The following is a 20,184-nucleotide window of genomic DNA, read 5'->3' as shown; positions in this document are numbered from 1 at the left end:
TAGAAATAGTAAATTTTAGAACAAAGAAAATTCCAACTATTAGTACGAGACTTAATTTTGCAACTATATGTAGTACAAGAATTGGAAGTAAAAAACTCTGACACACACCAAAAAAATTAATTACAGGAGTAAAATATTAAAATCGAGAATTTATAAAAATAGCTAATTGGGAGGATTTAGAACAATATATTAATAGTTTTGTTTTGTCTTCAATGAAAATTTGAAATTAGATGGCAATGTATAGTAATAAAATGAATGTTGGACTATTATGTGTCCTACTCAACTCATTTGTATATTAATGTGGTTTTATTATAATAATATTAGGTTTTTGTATTTTCTGGATGCTCAAACAAAATTAATTTGTAATGCTTATTAATCAAATTAATTTAATAATTACATGTTAAAAGAAAAGGGTAAATATTAGAGACTATTTCATAAATACACAAAAATAACAAAAAATTACAAAAATACAATTTTATAGAATTTTAAATATTTTTATAATTTTTCTTATTTTTTTTTTTTTGATAATTATATAATTTTTCTTATTTGATTTACAAAAAAATACAGTCTTTTTATGTTGTACTCTTTTTAATTTATTGTTAATTTTTATTATCTGTATGTTATTTTTTATTGTTGTTTAGATGTTATTTTAATATTATTTTTATGTAGTTTTCTTATTGTTTTCGTGTTGTTTTTATGGAAAAATGTAAAAATATATATTAAAAAAAATTAAACATAAAAAATGTAATTTTTTTTAATAAAATAGTACCTTATGTAATTATTCCTAAATATTATTTTAGATCCCATATTTTACAAAAGTTATTGATTATATCATTTGTTTTGTTAAATGATAATTTAAATCCTGTATTTTAAAAATAATATAAAATAGACCCTAAATTTAATTTTCGTCAATTTTTTTAGTATAACCAACTTTAAAATAATTTTTAACATGGTCGGACACACAAAAATTGTATTCTATCTAATCATAGTACCTAGATATAATTAAGCCCATGATTTATTTTGTACTATTTTAAAAAATAGAGTGTCTGGATTATCATTTAAAAAAATAAATAATCCAATTTATAATTGTTGTAAAATATAAGGTCTAAAATAATATTTACCAAAAAAAAAATATCGGCACACTTATTGAGTTTTCAATAGTTATAATTTTAAATTTATATAATCATGTATATTATAATTATTTTAAATTTAACTTTTATTTTTATAATAATTTACCATGCTAAAAATAAAATTTAAATAATTTGTAAAATGTGTCTTTTATTCACACACGTGTGAAAGATATCTTTTCAACCCTAATTTATTTACCTTAAGCTAATATAATTTTTTTAAAATTTTATAATATTTCATAAATAACTATTACAATATACACTATCATATATTAAAATTTAAAATTTTAGCTATCTCAATACCTGGAATACAAAGGTGATTGCTAAATCTATTTTGGGTGGTGCACAAGCACCTATAGTTTCATATATGCTTTGCACTATGTTTGATAAAGAGAGGAGAGAGGGGAAAGAGTTGAAGGGAAAGGAAATACATTAGATTTTTTTATTTTACACTTTAAAATAAGGGTGTACATTGGATGGGTTCTAATAGGTTTCGTGTTTTCAGATTTTTAAGTTCGAATTTAGGAATTTTGGGACCGAACCTGCCCATGTGGAAACTAGCTTTTTTGGGTTTCGAATCCAGGTCGGTGGGGTTTGGATTGGGACAGGTTCGGGTTTCGGGTTAGGCTAGGCTCATTTTTTATTTTTAAATATCATGTTTTTAACAAAAAGAAACAAAATAATACAATTATACAATATATTATTATTAGGCTAATTAGGATTTTTACCCCCGAACTTTGACATGTACCAAATCATGCCCCCTGAACTTTTAAGGTCGTTAAAAATACCCCCTATACTATTGAGATTGTTGAATTTAAGGATTTTTGTTTAATTTTAGTAAAAAAACGTCTAACACAGATGAAAATTCAAGGGGCATAATTTAGTATATGTCAATGTTCGAGGGGCGTGATTTGGTAGGTATCAAAGTGTGGAGAGCATAATTTAGTACATAAACAATCACTAAAATAATAAAATTGAATGAAATTAAACAAAAGTCCTTAAATCTAACAATCTCAATAGTTCATGGAGAATTTTTAACAGTCAGAAAAGTTCAAGGGGCATGATTTGGTACATGTTAAAGTTTGAAGGGTAAAAATTCTAATTAGCCTTATTATTATATATATACATATTACATAAACTAACACATTAACAATTTAATACACACTCACAAATTCACAATTAAAAAAACATATATATAATATAATTATATAATATATATAAATAAATAAATAAAATACTAACTAGGTTTTGGATTTTAGATTTTTAAAAATATTAAACTCGAACCCGACCCGGTACATAATCGGGTTACACCCAAACCCACTGTACTAAAATTGAAACCTAGTTTTTTCGGGTTTTTCGGGTTTCTGGTGGGCTTCAGGTTTTGGGTATAAAAATGTGCACCCCTACTTTAAAATAGTTTTTTTTTTTTTTCTATTTTTACAGAAATTCATATAACAATCCACATAGCAACTAACGAAGCAACTTAAATCACAACCAAAATCTACATAGCAATCCACGTAGAAACTACGGGAGCAGCCACTAGAGCAACTCAAACTGTAAATTTGAAAAGAAAAATAAAAAATAGTATATGAAGTAATTTCTCTTTTTGGGTTTTATTTCAATTTTACATTCAAAGTAATTTTTTTTCTATATTTACAGAAATCTACATAACAACTAACGGAGTAACTTAAATCGCAACCGAAATCCATATAGCAACCCACATAAAAACTATCAGAGCAACTCGAACTGTAAATTTAAAAAAAAAAATTAAAAAAATGGTATATGAGGTAAAGAGAGGAGAGAGAGGAAAGAGTTGAAGTGAAAGGTAAAATTTATTGTTTAGTAAGAGGGGAAGAAAAAAGGAAAATAAGATGTTGTTTGACTATGTTTTCAATTTTTAATTTTCAAAATTGTATTTTTAAAAGTAAGTACAAAAAATAGTTTTTTTTTATCATTCTTTAGAAATTTAATGATGTTCGGCTTAGATTTTTTAAAACTATTTTTAGATAAAAAAAATTAATATTCTACACCATACCATGACATGAACTCATCCAACCCCAGATCAAACCCCAAACCCAGGCCCGAACCCAAACTTCAACCCGAACCCGGACTCAGATCCGAACCCGAATTCGGACCCCAAACCCTAAACCAGACCCCGACCCCGACCAGGACCCAGAGTTGGGCCAGGTTTTGGGTCCAGTTTCAGGGTTCAGGTCGAGGTTCAAGGTCGGGTCGTAGTCCGAGTTAGGCTGGGGTCCGAATCTGGGTCGGGGTCCGAGTTCGGGTAGGGGTTCGGGTTTGGGTCGGGGTCCGAGTCTTGGGTTTGGTGTTCGGGGTCTGGGGTACAGGGTTCAGGGTCTAGGGTCTAGGTCCGTGTACCATGGTCTGGGTCCAGAGTTCAGGTATGTGAGCAAAAATATAAAATATAATATGTTAGACAAAAAAAAAATATTTTTAAAAATTAAAAACTACAAGGCTGTTTGGCTTCATAACTTAAAAACTGTCTTCTGTTTTTTAAAACTGAAAACAGTTTTTTAAAACTAATAAGGATCGTTTGGCAAAATATTTTAAAAACAGTTTTTTAAAAATTGAGTTTGAAAAAACTGGAAAACAGAAAATATCAAAATGTTGTTCTCAATTTTTAAAAATAATTTTTTTGTCTAACATATTATATTTTACATTTTTGCACACATATCGGATCCTAGACCCACAATCAAACCCGAACCCGGATCCGAATGGGTTCATGTCATGGTATGGTGTTAAAATATTCATTTTTTAGTAAGAAAAAATTTAAAAATAGCTTTAAAAAATTTGTGTCAAACACTATAAATTTTTAAAATGACAAAAATTTATTTTTTATTTTCATTTTTGAAAATACAATTCTAAAAATCGAAAAGCCAAACAAGGATTTGGATCAAGGACCCAGTTAACGCGTGAAACACTCGGTCTGGGGAGTACGGTTGCAAGACCGAAACTCAAAGGAATTGACGGGGGCCTGCACAAGCGGTGGAGCATGTGGTTTAATTCGATACAACGCGCAAAACCTTAACAGCCCTTGACATATGAATAATGGCTTTTCTCGCTTGTTTAGTAAAGTCCGATTTTTGGCCTTATTTTGCAGGTGAGTTGACGTTGAGTTGTCGACGGAGAAAGACCCAGCATTTAGGTGAGCCACCCAGTGGTGTGGTACGTAGTGGGTTAATTTAGTACGCCCCGCCAAAAGTGATAAATATTCATATCAAAAAGTAATATTATAATTTTATTAAACAATTTTCTTTCTACCCTTTTAAAGAGATTTTTACACTAGATACTAAATTTGGCCCTTTTTTTACATTTTTATTCCAGTTAGCTTTTTTAAACTTTTTTATATTTTATGTTTTTCATTTTTATATTTAAAAAAGTTCTTTAATTACAAATTTACCTTTTTGATGATGTCATTCTTCTTCCTCCTCCATTTTCTTTCTCTGTTACATGTTATTTCTCTCTTTCTCTCACTTTTTTTTTTTTTCATTTTTTGTACATTATTATTTCTATGTTCATCATCTACGATTAAATTTTTAAAATCGTCAAACTTCTGTCCTAACCCACTCATTTCCAACTTTATTTTTCAGTCACGAATCCCTCTCTTCCATAACCTCCCTCTTCTTTTTTTTTTTTCTTCATTTCTCAATTATTTTTATTTTGTTGTGTATAAATGGAACTACTAGGTCAGGTTTGATGTCCTCTGCTCCTAAAAAAATCTCTAAGAAACTTAAGAAAACTCCTTTAAAGTCCACTAATCTGAAGGTTGAAGGTGAACCTAAAATGGGTATGAAATGTATTGCAAATAAAAGAATGTCTAATATCTCTGATGTTCCAGAGGCTTCTGGTTATATTAAAATACCACTTCCATCTAAGGTTGAAGCTTGTAAAGCAAAGACAATGAAGTCTTCGAAATCTGTTAAGGGTATAAGGCTTCGATGGTTTTTTTTTAATTTTTTTTTAGTTTTTTTCTTGTTGTTTCTTTTTTACGTTTTTAGTAGTGTGTTTTAATTTTTTTTTTCTTCCTAATGTTTTAGGTTGTATCTGATTCTGATTTCGAGGATGAAGTTCTTGATTTGGATTTGAAAAAAGATACTAGTTACCAATAGGTTTTTTTAACTGTTAACAACTATTTAGCATATCTAACCTTATTTAAATCTGGATTCAACATGTCATCTCTCACTCTCTCATCAAGCTTATCAAACTTTCACACTCGTCTTCGCACAATCACCATATGTAGCCTCTCTTCATCACGCAAAGCCTCTTCTCAAGCCACCATTGTCGTTCAATTGATGCTTGTAAGGTCTTCTTCTTCTTCTTCTTCTTCTTCTTCTTCTTCTTCTTCTTCTTGCTAAAATTATAAAAATAAAGTTTAGATTTGATAGTTTTTATAAGAGTTTGTTGTTTATTTGCTTATTTATTACTGAATTTTCTATTTTTCTTACAGATTTTAGGAATTTTGTTCTTATTATTCTGTAAGTTGAGTTCTCATATATATACATATAAAAGTACACTTGCTAAGTGTTTGGTGAAATGCCTAAGAGAATTCTTCACTAGCTTAAAGGAATAGGGCATATTCAAATGTGATTTTATTTCAACTTTAAGTTAGCATTTTCGTGGTATTGTTTAGATATTACTTTTGTTGATCTATATTTTATCTTTTTTATGAATTAGAAATCGTATCTAAATATTTTAATGGTTACGTTGATTTAACGTTGTTTATAAGTTGTTTTATAGTTGTTTCATCTTTTTATTTTTTTTATTGTTGTTATTTCACCAAGTCATCCATTGAAGAGGTTTTTCAGGAAAAAATGTGAGATAATGATGATGAGGTTACAACTTTAAAGATTAATGTATTAGTTTTTGTTGTCTTTATCTAGTTTCAAATACTTGTTTTATTATGTTTATATTTTTTTGATGTATTTAGTTAGAAGAATTGCTCAACCTTAAATGATCTATGTGTCTCATTTTTTTTTTTTTCTGTTTCTAATTAATTATTTTTTAGCTTTAATTTAGTTATTATACGATTCTTATTCTAAGATTATTTAGTTTTTTAAAAAAAAAACTAGATCATTAGGTTAAGTCTTACATTTATCAATTGTATTTGAGTTTTAATTAGAATTGTTTTAGTTGCATATATATATTAAATTTTATAAATTATGTTATTTTTTAGTTGTTATATTGTTGTTTTAATGTTGTTCATCAGTACATGATATACTTGCAGTATTGTATAACTAGTAATCGTATTTTATTTGGTTCATTATTTTATTATTTTTGTCATCCTAATATTTTTAGGTGCGTGATAAGACCTCTGACGTTGTTGACAAGTTGAAGCTTCCAAAGAAAAATATTGTCAAGGTTTATAATTTGTTTTTTTGATTTGTCTTGTTTGAAATGTTCTCTGATTGTGGTTCATTCATTTAAAAAAGAAATCATACCAGAAAGTTATTTTATAGTTTGTTTAATGTTGTTTTAACTGCTGCAGGACTTGATTTCTAGTGATGATGAACTTCAAAGTTGATTAGAATAGACTTATTGTTCATTTCTATTCCTTTGGTATAATGAAGTCATGAGTTGCAAACATTGAAAGTAATTCATAACAAATTTTAAAATAACACGAAAATAACTTGATTTTATGTAATATTTTCATGTTGCAAAAACAACAAAAAAAAACTTCACAATAATATGAAAACAACTTAATTATTCTTTTGTAGATATTGTGTAGTTTTTGTTGCTTTCGACCAAAACAATATCGATTGATGAACAAATAATTATAGCAAACACACAAAACAACTACTAATGTTGTTATTGCATCAGTATGCATAAATTTTCTACATATTTGCAATATCTTCTTGTCACATTCAGTTATATTTGTGTTATTATTGTATTGCCTGTACATTTAACTTTTAATTTTGGGAAGATGAAAAAACAACGTAAATAAAACTTAAAAACAACGTAAACGCAACATATTTTTATATTGAAATTTTAACACACACTCAGTGTTCTTTTTATATTTCCCAGAAATTAAATGCAGTAGCAGTTTTCTTCCAGATTTTCGAAAATCATAAAAAATAGTAAAAATATATGTAAATCAACCAAACAACAACAAATAATTATCATAATAATTAAGAAAACACACTAAACAACATCAATTTTTTTATTCAAAAAAAAAATCAGATTTGTTTTTTTTTTTTTAAAGAAAACCCAAAATGTGTGGGTATATGAAAATCCAAGGAGATCTCCCTCAATCGTTGATATTCAATGATTTCATTAGATCTCCTCCTCGATTGTTGATCTTTTCTCGTCGGCTTCATGGAGATCTCCCTACGGTGATGCGACTACCATGGCAGAATATCGAAGAAAAGCTTATCGCCGGCGTTAATGGAGATCAACCCAAAGTTCCTAGTGGGCATTCATGGAGGAGATCACAAAAAACTTTTACATCTTTGGTGGGTACTTAATTTCAGATCTCCATCACTTGATTGTTTGGGTGGAGTGTTGCCTCCAATGAAGAACAACTCACTTTATTTTGCTCTTTTAAGAAGGAGAAGTTTTTTGGGGAAGAAGACTCCCGTATTTTTGAAAAAAAAAACTTTAGTTTTTCTAATTTGGTTTATTTTTTCTTATAGTAATAAAAATGTAAAATTTGACCCTAATAAGGTTATATATGAAAAAATTTAAAGGGATTTTTTCTATAATAAACTGAAAATGAAAAAAATTTACATTTATGACCTACATAGAGAAAATAAACAAAAATAGAAACTAAAAGTTGTTATTTACAAAAATACCTGCCAAAAAAAAACAGAGGGGATCCTCCTTCTTCGTGACCCAGCTGTAGAACCCCAACAACCATTTTCAACCATTTTCATTCCAAAACTAGGAAAATCATATCTAAAAAAATGTAGATCTCAAAGAAAAACTACTCAGATCCCGAAAATCCAAATACAAAAAGGGATAAAAAATTATCCAACCTCCATTGTTGTACAAAAAAAAAAAACTCAAAAACAACATTCAGTCAAAAGGCCAACGTGTTCAGAGGAGAAGAATGAAGCTTCTAAAGACATAAATAAATAACATAAAAGAAATACAACTAAAAAACTACAGCAATAGATGAACAGGGACCGTGACATCATAATCAACCATACAACAACCATACAACAACCAGAAAACAACAAAGAAAAAACTACAGCAATAGATGAATATAAAAACAACTAAAAAAAAACTCAATAACAACACAAAAATAACATCAATAAAAATACATAAAAGAAATACAACAACCAAAGAAATACATAAAAACTCCATAGATGAATACAAACAATTGTATCAGTTCAAGACGATACATTTTTTCTAGGAACAGGGACCGTGACATCATAATCAACCATACAACAACCAGAAAACAACAAAGAAAAAACTACAGCAATAGATGAATATAAAAACAACTAAAAAAAAACCCACTTCAAATTCTCAAAACAGTCTCCATACCCACCAGCCATATCATGGCACACAAGCAGCTGAGGCCTATCTGGTGGCGATGACGTCGCTCCACGTGGAAATGGAACCGAAGCTTTGTTGAATGGGTAGTGAAATGAGTCAAAGTAAGATCTCGACTCAAGCTCTTCAAGGGTTTTGATCGGGTAAGACACGGGCACCGATGGTCGAGTGGGGTCGAAGGGTGGGGGCTCAGAAGCAAGTGACTTGGGCTGTGGGTCTGAACTTGGTGGTGTTTTGAGCTCTGGGTCTGGATTGGGTGATTTGAGCTCTGGAATTGAAGTGGGTGTTGACATTTTTTTGATGATGAATAAGAAGAGCTTTTTAAGAGTTTGGTGAATTAGAGTAAGAAGTTTCTGCAAGAACATTGTTGATGGTGGGTTTAAATAAGAGAGGTGTTTTTGTGACTAAGGTGGAGTTGGATTTTGGTTTTTTTAGATGGTGAGCTCTGGAGAACAAAGGAAAGAGAAACAGAGAAAAAAAAAAAAAAAGAAGAAGAATATGGCAGATATGGAGGAGGTGGAGTGTAAGAATAGATAAATGAAAAATTTCAAAAAAAAAAAAATAAGAAAGGAGTTATGAGGTGGCGTGCGTGTATGTGTGTAAGGAAGAAGGGAAAAGGTAAAATTGTAATTATTAAACTTTTTGAAAAGTAAAATTGAAAAATGTAAAAGTTAAAAAAGTTTAAAAAACCGTGTATGGATAAAAATGTAAAAAATGTGTCAATTTTGACATGAGGTGTAAAAATCTCAACTTTAAACCTAATAATTAATACCAAATAATACAAATTAAAGAAAATAATGATTTTCTCCATCCTCCTACTCCCATTACAAATAAAATCTACTTATCTTCTACTTTCATATCATATTTCACATCATTCCTAAACCTTTTATCCATCATACTCTTCTCCAATCCCTCTAACATAACTAAGAATAACTAACTCCAACCAAATATTGTTGAACATGTATACTTTTTTTTTATTATTATTATCTCTCAACATTTTTCAATTTAAAATATATGAAAAATAAAATAAAAAAAAAAGAAGAAAAGATATATTTTTTGTGTCCTCCCATGATAAACAAAAACTAATGTTTTTTTTTTTTGGGTAAAAAATAAAGATACTTTGGGTAAACTTTTGTAAAGTTTAATGTTTTCTATGTTGTGGTTTATATATAAAGAAGAAGCATGGTCTTAATTAGTGCTACCTCACGTCCACTTTATCACGTGCTTAAACTTTAAGACATGTCAGTTGTGTATAATCTGTGTTTGACTGAGCCAAAGCTTAGAGAATCAAACTATAATTAATATACTTAATTCAACTCCATTTAAATTTTCGAAGTTACTAGTTCCAACTTCTTGTTATATGATTCTAAGCAAAAATGACAATAATAATAAAAAAAAAATGCAAAGTTGATAGAAAGATATATATTTAATAAAATGATAAACGAATTTACACTATTTATTTGAAAATTTTAAGGATAATTTAATTTCTTTAAAAATTGTTATTAAATTTATTTTTAATATATATTTTTACATTAAAAGTTTCTATTGAAACTACAAAACACTGCACTTCTAGTGACAACTTTTTAGTCACAACATAAATTTTTTGTGACATTTAGTCAAAACAAAAAGTTACTTGTGACTAAAACATAGTATTTAATTACAAATTGTCACTAATTTAGTTTTAGTAACAACAAATATTGTGACTAAAAACACATTTAGTCACAACAAATTGTAATTTTTATGACTAATACTTATAACCACGGACCTTTTAGTCATAACACAACAATAATAATAATTTATATTTAGTCACAAATTTTGTTGTGACTAAAAGTAAGATTTTTTGTAGTGTTAATGAAATTTCTTAATTTAATAGAATTTTTTAAAAATATAAAAATATTTTGTTAGAGTTAATTTTATAAATATTAATACTATTTATTTTAAATTAATTTAAATATATATAAATATCAATATATTATTTGTAACATTATATTATTATTATTTTTTATTATTTTTAATATTGAGAGTATGTTCAATTTTAATATTTTCAAATTTTATATTTATTTTCCTCAAATTTTGAAGACTTTAAATATTATTTTTTTAAAAAAAAAATAAAAATTAATAAGTAGTTTCCTTTAATTTATAAAATTTTAAAAATACATATAACAAAAATAAAAACTAAAAATATAACTAAACGTATATATAATGCACCTAATGATAACTTAGTATGTATATTGGAAGAATCATTGGTCTTTATTTTATATATTTATTATTTATTTTGAAGGGGATCATTTGATCCTTATTATAAGTATTCTATTACAAAATAAGGTTAAAATGTATTTTATTTCCATCCTATACAAAATTTTAATGGAAACATATTATTTTGAGAGGGAGATAATATTATATAAGAATAGGTCAATTTTGATTAAAACGGGCTAAGCCTAAACTTAGGAGTCCTTAGCCAAAGAATCTATTTTTTAAAAAATATATTTTAATAAATACCAAAAAAAAAAAAAACTACAAAATTACGATTCTACGAAATTTTAAATTTTTTAACCGTTTGTAATTTTTTTACCAAAAAATACAGACTATAAATATATTTATGTTATTTTCTTGTTTTTTTTTTATTGTAATTTTGTTATTTGTAAGTTGTTTTCATGTTAATTTTATGTTTTCTTACCACCATCAAATTGTAATTAAGGAAATAAAAAGGGTAAAATTGTTGTTTTTTATTTTTGTAAAAATACAAAAAAAAAAAATATTTGACCATAAAATATCAAAATTTTACCAAATATATTTTGTATAGATTTTACTTTTCTTAATTTTTTCAATAAAAGGTCTAAAGTCGAGTTAGGACCCAATAAAAGTGAAAATCATTGATTCTCATCATTTTCTTTTGGATTACATCTTATTATAAGGGAAAATTATGGTATACGTTCCCAATAGTTTGTGTTTGATGTAGATAAATCTTCAATCTTGAAAATTGGCAGTTTTAGTCATTAAGGTTACGTTTTTTGTAAGTTCGTTAGTCTTTTTTCAAACTGTTCTGTTCGATACTAATATAATGCCACATGTCAATTTTTTGTTGGTCCAAATTATAATTTTAATTAAAAAATTCTAAAAAAATAACTAGCTTTAATAGAGAAAGGTATAATCACAAAAACTTAAAAAAAAATTATTTAGTGGAGTTTGAATATCTTAGATATTCATCCATAGGAAATTAGGCTCTACGATTAATTATGTTGTCGGATGGGTGGAATATGCATGTTAGATGAGTTTGAATATCTTAAATTTTCATCCGTAGTGAAGTATGTTCTGCAAATACATGTACTGTAGCCGGATGGGTGGATAATGTTTGTATTATTAATGTTATTTTTTTTTGTATTGTATTGTATTTTGTGTTTTAATTCTTATTTTTTCATGTTTTTAAAAATTTTCGGAACGTCTGATTACAGTCGTTATGCTGTTGAAATTTAGGTAGAATTATGATAAATTTCATTAAAAATGTATAAATATTAGAGAAAAATGTTAGATTAGAGTAAAAATGTATAAGTATTTTTTTTCATATTTAAAATTTATATATTTGTGAATATTTTGATTTTAATAAATATATATTTGTTAGTTTAATTGAATATGCTAAGTATTAGATTTTATTTTAATAAAGTTAGGTATTGTTTATGTTTTTGAAATATAAGCTATATATGTATAATTTGATTATTATTTTTTTGTGAAAATTATTTATTTTTAGTGATATTACAGTGTGCGTAGCTAAAAAATTTCATGAAATGTCTTTAGTATATTTTGAATTGAAATTTTAATTAATAAATATTCATAAATTTTTATAGCATTTTAAATTCAATATTAATATGTTTAATTTGTTACTAGGAAAAATTTAGTTTGAGTAAAGAATTTTTTTTAGTGTAAGTTTAATAGTTTAGAAAAAAAAAATTAATATAGTTTATTATAATCTTAGTATAGTTTAGGTAATGTTTAATTTAAATTTTAAATTTACAATATTTATTTGATATTGGAATAATTAAAAACTTTGAATTTTTTGTGTTGATGTGTTTGCAATATGGTAGGATATTATTTGCAAGTCTTACGTGCTTATTCATTAATTATATTTTAAAATGTGACGGTATATTATTAAATATTTCTTTGGAACAATACTAGATGATATTTGAAGCTGAGATCTTAGAATTTAAAGAGTGTATTTCATTTTATAAACACTTTTTTTATTTCATAGTTAATGATGATAGAATTAGAATTGAGTATAAAATTTTGTAAACCTAAACAAGTACACTATATATATTGTATTTATATATGTGTTGTTAATAATTTTTTTTATACTTCGATGATTATGATTTTGATATGATGTTAATTATGTGAATAAAGATAAAATTAATAAAACCATATCTATATAGAAGCTACACTAGAATAAATTAGTGTTATATAAAATAATATATAATAAAAATGTAAGATTATTAAAATTTTAAAATAATACAAAAAATGGGTTATTATATTATAGGATAGAATTTAAAATTGTTGATAAACGACGGTTTTAAATTATGCCCTATAGTATAGGCGACAATTTTAAATTGTGCTCTATATGTTGCTCGTTAATTTTTCGATGGTCGAATAGGTAATAATTATAAAAATCAATGAAAAACTATTTTTTTAGTAATGAAGAATATATATATATATAAATACATATAGTTAATAATAGCAATCCAGATGTGTTGAATTAAATTTGATTACTTTAGTTAAAACAAAAAGAAATTCCTAAGACAACCAAAAAGTGGAATTTGATAAGTTTGAGGTTTAGAAGCTTAATGAAGACTTAAAGCACTAATCAATTTCAATTACACGTTGTGGACCTTAATTGAGTGGAATCAAAGGCAATAAAAGTTGAAAGTGATTCTATATGTTATAAAAAGGATCTATCTGCTTTACAATATTTGCTTTTTATTATTTTAATTTTTTCTTAAAAAATTACTTAGTATTGTATAGAAACAAGGGTTGTCTTTTTCATGATCCATTTTTTTTAGTAATAGACACATTTTTAATGTATATATATATTTAGCTATACAATAATGTATAACTTATCCTAATTATATAATTGGGATGATATCACTTATACTTGAAAATATTAATGACAGGAAATTCCTACCCTTGCCCAAAGTTAAGAAGAAAAAATTACTGTTTGTTCTAAATAAAAAAGACTTGGATATTGCAGCACCATATACACAAAACCTATCACTAATAATTAATAAAGGCGTGTAAATGATAAAAACGAACACTAATAATGTGTAATTCGTGTGGTCATAGATTTGAATTAAGCTTCCCCGTTAAAAATTGGTGTCTTATGTTAAACCAATTAAAATTTGACACATCAACTAATCTAATTTATATTAAATATATTAATTACTTTTGTTAACTCAATAATAAATTTAATTTTTTTATAAATAAAAAATTAACTGACGTGTCAAATTTTAATTAGTTTAACACAATATAAGACATTTTTTTTGAACCAAAGATCTTGATTTATAAACATAGTAAGTGATTTTACACATAAAAAAAAAGTTCCAAATTAGAATCCCCTCTCCCGGAGTAGTGGAAAGAAAATAATGTCTAATCCATGTCATATACTTACAGGGCCCGTTTGTTACGCATGACTAGATTGGATTAGACAGGTTAATTTGTCCAATCTAGTATTTGGGAATGTTAGAAGTCTGGATAAATAATCCAGCTAACCTCACCTCTCTGGGATTATTTATCTCATCCAGGTGGGATAAATAATCCCACCCAGGTGAGATTTTTTTTTATCGTTTTTTAATTTTAATTTTATTAGTATATTTTAAATTTAATAAGAATTTAAATGAAAAATTATCACACATTTATTTATACATTTTTTTTTTATCAAAAACTTATTCATTTAAATAAGTGAAATGTATAATTTTGAATTATTATACATAAGTTTTTAAAATTTAAAATATTACTAATTAAACAATAGTTACTTAAATTGATTCTAAGAAAAATAATATGACAATAAAATTATACATTATTTTTAAATTACTAGAAAATTTATATAAATATTTCAAAAAATTAATATTTATATTAAATTAGTGATTAAATTAGTGTTTCAGATAAACAATTTTATATTATTCAAGTATTTTTATTTTACTATTTTAATTATTTATTAAATAAAAAATATAATAAAACTTTTATTATATATTTATGATATATACTTGATTATATAGGATATATTATTTTATTAAATTTTATCTTATAATTTAATTATTTTTTATTTTTACTTTTTTTGTTGTGATTTATTCATTTTTATTTATTTATTATTATATATTTTAATTTTAATTATTATTATTTATTTTTATTTTAATTTAAGTTTTTCTTTTTCTAAAAGAAAATAAATAAAATAGTCCAGTCTATTTTTAAACTAAACACAGGATTACTTTCACCATAATCGAATCTTGTCCAGTCTAGTCCAATCATTTTCAGTCCAATCCAGTCTAATCCTGCGTACCAAACGGGTCATACGTGTTATATATTAATAACATAATTTAATATTTATTGTTAATTAATAATAAAATGTTATGTAACATCATCTCAAATGTAAAATTTAAAATTTATATTAAATTTAACACAAAAATAAATCTATATTATATTTGACTTACTATAAAAAAAAATAATTTATTATAATGATGGTTATTTAATATTTTATTGAATATATAATATTTATTATTTTTTTTTATCTTTTTTAATTATTTAAATAATTATAATATGGTAAATAAAGAAAGTAATGTTTTGTAAAAGTCAAATAATCAAAATAATTAGTAGCATTATAATAAATAAAAAATAATATTTATTATAAATTGAATTTAATACAATATTATATTAATTTTGATACAACTTTTAACGTATACTAATTTAACAAACTTAATAAATACTATTGAAACAAACTTAATAAATACTATTGAAATATTAATTTTATAACAATACAACTCCATTAGATGCTCTAATAGTTTTATTCTAAAACATGTATAACAAATTTGAAATAGTGTATTTTTAGTTTCGAACTTTAAATATTGTAATAAAGTTCCTAAGTGCTATAAGAAAAAGATTATAGATTCACTTATAAAAAGAAAAAAAGATTATAGATTGAAGAGTGTAGGTTGGTCCGGTGACGATGGTTTTAGCTTTAGGCGGCTCAATGCTCTTTCGTTCATATTTATTTCATTATTTATCATTCACACACTGACACTACAAAACCATAATTGTTAAAAAGGTATTATTAGTACTTATTTTTTTATCAGTGTTATATTATTATTGATATAATTAAGTATCAGATCTTAGAAACATCTACAAGAAATGCTATAAAAAAATGTTTGATTATATAAATACATTTTAGCATTTTTAATTGATGGTTACTTTTAAAATGAAAAAGAATGCTACAAACAAAATATCATACTATAATATCTTTTACATATTCTAGTTCTTATTTTTTTTATTATTATTTCACTTCTGTTAACTCATAAATATAGACACGTGGAGCGTTCAGATGCATTATATTTATTTATTTAATTTTAAAATTTAATATCTTTAATATCAAAAACTAAATGCTACTTGTTTCAAAAAAAAAATAAAAATAAGAGAGATACAAAATTAAATTACCATAACTGAGTGAACTAGTGTAATATATGTAAAAATTATTATGAGAATTGTTCTGTTTTTTTTTAAAAAAAACAATAGTAGCATTTAGTTTATGATACTAAGAATATTAAATTTTAAAATAAAAAAAAATGTAATGTATTTTAACTTTTCACGTGTCCATATTTATGAGTTAACGTATATTGTAGTAACAAATGTAAGAGAATTATAATATTTAGTATTTTTGCCTTAAAAAATAAAGATAAGGTATTTAAGTATATAAAATGTAAAATATTAAGTATTTATGCTGCAATTTATATTTTGAAGTGACCTAAAAGTTTTTGATACTAAAGAATACTAATATTGGAGATACTCTTATAAACTTTTAAAAAAATAAAAAATTACAGTTAACTAATCAAATTACCTATTAAAGGTGGTAGCGTACAATAACAATCCTGTAAAACAAACACGTTCACGCCGACATGCCTGCCAATGGGCTAACTCTTAGGTACGTTCTTTCTCGAAACGTGTCCATATATATAAAATTAAATTATACAATTCCTGTTTTTTTTAAGAAAATAATTCTTCAAGATAAATAAATTAATAAATGATAATAAATAATAATAGCCCAAACAACGGAAGAATGAAAAATTAATTAAAAAAGTCAATAGAGAGGACGTATTTTTAACGTCACCCGAAGGATCAACGTGAGAGTGTAAAATTTAAGACCACGTGACATGCATTTAATAATTTTAGCTTTTTTTTTTTAAACATATAATTTTACCATTTTAACTATCTATATATTTTTCGTTAAGCCAAAAAAAAAAAATCTATCTGTTATAAATATTAATAATTATGTAGATGTCCAAATTTTTTATTTATTACTATCTGTTATAAAGAACATTCCTCTTTTCTTAGTTTTCCTTTTTTTTAGTTTCTTAATATTTTACTCTTGTATTTGTATAAATAGGGGTTCACCCTATTGGAATAAATAACTCAGAAATTCTCATTCACTTTCTCTTTCTCTCTTTCTCTCTTCATCTTTTTCTTTCCTCTCATCTACTTTATATTATTTTATAACACGTTATCAGCACGAGTCTCTGCCTAAGCTTCAAGCATGAGTCTTTGCCCAAGTCCCAATGTAAGTATCTTGTTAAAGTTCTTGAATTGTTTCAAAGTCAAAATACACTAAATATATATTTATATATATACTCCTCTGACTGAAACAATTTCAGGAATCATTTGGTTTCTTTTTTCTTTTTATCTATATATCTATATATTATATATGTATTATATGTTTTTATATATTTATTATTGATTTCATATATATATATTATGTTCTTATCATTCATAATATTTACAATATATGTGTGCCTATGATATGATAGAGAAAATCTATATAAATTATACATATATCTAGAAGATTATGTATCATCGATAAAATATTGCATATATCCTAAAGATTATGCACTATCGATAAAATATTGCATATATCCTGAAGATTATGCATCATCGATAAAAAAATTGCATATATCCTGAAGATTATGCATCCTCGATAAAATATTGCATATATCCTGATAATTATGCGTCCTCAATAAAATCTTCCATATATCCTGAAGATTATGCTAACGTAATATTCATTATATAGTTGATGGATATATAATGAAAGAGATGAATACATATTTATATATATGTTCTTGTATTCTTTGAGGACAATGAAAAGTAATCTAATATCGATATAGATTTTGACAAACATTTCCTGAAGTAAATGTTTTATATTTGTCAAAAAAAAAATGATTGTATTTATGTGAATACAACTAAAGAATCATTAATAAAAATGATTATTATTGATGCAATTTTATAGTGGGTTTTGAATACCTAAAAAGAATGTTAAGAAAATTGCATTGAAACATCAAAGTATAAGAATAACAGTGAGCATGAGTAATGTCATTTAAATACACGAGACATGTATTTATTGTTCATCATTCCCTGCAGAGAATGATACGAATTGAATTCAACTACTTTTAAAGATTGTTTGTATTAGTCATGTTACTATACATTGTTATTACTTGCAATGTTGAAAATTATTGCACGTGACATATATTAAAGATCAAATTTTGCATACATCTTGGAGATTATGCAAAAATTGTATTCATATATTCTTTGAAATATTGTTAAAGAAATTGCTGAGTAATTTCTTTTTATATATGAACAAGTAGTAAATTTGTAAGAAATTTATAATAATGCTCTACTTGTTCAACGTCATTCCTCGAAGTGAATGTAATGATTTTAAATAATCAATGACATTGTTTGCTACTCAAATATTTCCAGAAGAAATTGGAAACAACCAAAAGATGAAATACCACACACAATCAAAGTGCATGAAATCTATATATCATGTGTGGGATTGAATAATAGTAGTCGCGTACCTGTAGTACGGACACACTTATAATCAAGATAAAAGTATATTTGATTATTGAATGAGTGTGAATTGTACAAATTGATTGTACATTTCGAATATTTAAATATCATTCCCTGAAGAGAATGAATAGACATGAAATTCTATTTCAAAGAATATAGATTTCACATATATTGGTAATGCCAGAATCAAATTAATATATGCATATTTTATTATTTCTTGAAATCAATAGTTTCAAACTATTGTTAGTACAAGATATGTATATATATAGTTACTATATAATTCAGTTTGCATATTCCCAAAAGTGAATATATAATTTACTAATATTTGTTAGTGATCCAATATAATCAAAGTGATAAAGAATCACAAAATGATTATTTGAAAAGTTTCCTGAAGAAGTCTTACATACAATTGCTACTTGGAGTAGTAAAATATATTTGTATGTACCTAGATGTATAACTTTTATCTAGCTATGAAAGTGATAAGAAATAACTTATTATATGTACTTATTGTACATTTAAATATATAATATATTAAGTCATGATAATGAGACTAATGAATAGTTTATTAATAAATTAGACGACTTGTTAAAAAGATACCAGGAAAAATGAATGATATATTACGGTTATATCTATTTGACAATTACAATAACATGATGAAGTTGTCATGTATTTTTTAAATTATACACATCATTGAATTGATGATAGTGATTTCTGAAGAAATATAAAATTTGATAAACATAATAGTGACTCCTGAAGAGTGTATATGTTTTGGAGAATAATATAATATATTAAATATATTATACATTTAAATGTACTTATTGTACATTTAAATATATAATATATTAAGTCATGATAATGAGACTAATGAATAGTTTATTAATAAATTAGACGACTTGTTAAAAAGATACCAGGAAAAATGAATGATATATTACGGTTATATCTATTTGACAATTACAATAACATGATGAAGTTGTCATGTATTTTTTAAATTATACACATCATTGAATTGATGATAGTGATTCCTGAAGAAATATAAAATTTGATAAACATAATAGTGACTCCTGAAGAGTGTATATGTTTTGGAGAATAATATAATTATATTATTCGTGTATATAAAAATGAAACTTGTAATGATTATGTTGTAATGAATTTACATTACCTTTTGAAAGTTTCATTAAAATACAAATTATAGTGAACCTGAAGTTCATGAATTGAATTTTTTGACATGATTAATCATATGCAATAATTTGTCAAAAAATTTGACTAAATTTTGTTGAAGAACCAGAAGATTCTTCTCATTGTTAATAAGGCTCAAAAGAAGAATGTGCATATATTTGCACATAGAAAATATTTAAATTATATTTCTTTAACAGTCTTGAGCCATTATTAGATTTTTATTGCATAGTTTCTTATCGATGTGATAAGATTATATAATCATGCATTTACAAAATGTGTAAATTTA

Source organism: Cannabis sativa, chromosome 1 (assembly GCF_029168945.1).
Source record: "Cannabis sativa cultivar Pink pepper isolate KNU-18-1 chromosome 1, ASM2916894v1, whole genome shotgun sequence".
Taxonomy (NCBI): Eukaryota; Viridiplantae; Streptophyta; class Magnoliopsida; order Rosales; family Cannabaceae; genus Cannabis; species Cannabis sativa.
This window is presented reverse-complemented; position numbering follows the sequence as displayed.